Source organism: Mandrillus leucophaeus, unplaced genomic scaffold (assembly GCF_000951045.1).
Source record: "Mandrillus leucophaeus isolate KB7577 unplaced genomic scaffold, Mleu.le_1.0 Scaffold171, whole genome shotgun sequence".
Lineage (NCBI taxonomy): Eukaryota > Metazoa > Chordata > Mammalia > Primates > Cercopithecidae > Mandrillus > Mandrillus leucophaeus.
Window position 1 is genome coordinate 2,007,823 of NW_012101710.1, and position 1,247 is coordinate 2,009,069.

General features: G+C 40.1%; 1 long non-coding RNA gene across 1 annotated transcript in view; it reads left to right on the top strand.

Moving 5' to 3' along the window:
* Positions 1-483, top strand: part of LOC105537339 — a 32,420-nt gene extending 31,937 nt beyond the window's left edge. Inside the window, exon 4 of the long non-coding RNA XR_001005698.1 lies at positions 207-483. This is a non-coding gene — a long non-coding RNA (uncharacterized LOC105537339). The remainder of the gene's footprint in view (positions 1-206) is intronic.
* Positions 484-1,247: the final 764 nt, after the last annotated feature.

Below are 1,247 nucleotides of genomic sequence, written 5' to 3' on the forward strand. Positions count from 1 at the left end.
AAAAAAAAAAAAAAAAAAAAAAAAAAAAAAAAGTCTGCCCATATGAGTTGAGCAACCTCATGAAGATATCCTTTCTGAGCTTGTTTTCCCAGCTCTAAAATACAATACAAACTATCCCGCGGCGTGTATTAGGGCCCAATGAAATTACTCTGATAGGGCTATTATTGCCTTTCTTCTTATAGCCATTCTTATTTTTGACTTTGGAGGTATCAAATATTCAGCCCATGCCAGAGTGAGGATCTCCTTTTCACCTTCTGTCTAAATTGTGCCTTGAATCTCTTTCGCGCTGGGTGCGAACTGCGTGAGACTCTTTTTGTAAAACTCAAACCCTGGCAACCCCACAACACCTGACCTCGAGCTGGTTTCCATAGCCTGAATCCTTCCTCTCTAATTTGCAAACAACTTTCTTAGTAAATGATTACAGAGCAGAATGCAATCCCTTCTATAAGAGATATGACTCAGAACAAATTGTAGCCGCGTTTTTTCTGCTCATTTTTCTCCTGCGTGGTGCGTGCTGCATCATCTTAAAGATCTCTTTGTTTGACAGTCAAGTGCATTAGTGTAGACAAGTGTGATATTTCTTCTCTTGTAATAATTATTTCCTCTTATAATTTCTGAGTTGTATCATAGCTTCTAACATCGTCCCCCAGCCCTTAAACATAAAGATTTCCCCTGGACGCCACTAGCAATGTTCCATGCAAAATGAATGACATCAGCAGAATAGAATAAACTTGTAGAAAGATCTTCTAGGAAGAAAGCAAATAAGAAGATCATAGGAAAAGCTTATAGAAAGATCAGCTAAGGGCTGAGACGGGCGGATCACAAGGTCAGGAGATCAAGACCATCCTAGCCAACATGGCGAAACCCGTCTCTCTTAAAAATACAAAAATTTAGCTGGTCGTGGTCGCGCGCCTGTAGTCCCAGCTACTCAGGAGGCTGAGGGAGGAGAATCGCTGGAACCTGGGAGGCGGAGGTTGCAGTGAGCAGAGATCACGCCACTGCATTCCAGCCTGGCAACGGAGCGAGACTCCTTCTCAAAAAAAAAAAAAAAAGAAAAAAGAAAAGAAAATCATCTAAGCAGGAAGAACTTTGCTTTGCAAGAAAAATACCTACTTATTCATTTAACAACAGTTCCAAACAAAAGCAGTGTGTTCATCAAAGGTTCAGGCAGCTTGTATCATCTCTAATTATAATATAATTTTTAATGGTGGCAACCTGATGATTACATTCACAATGTTTGTTTATCA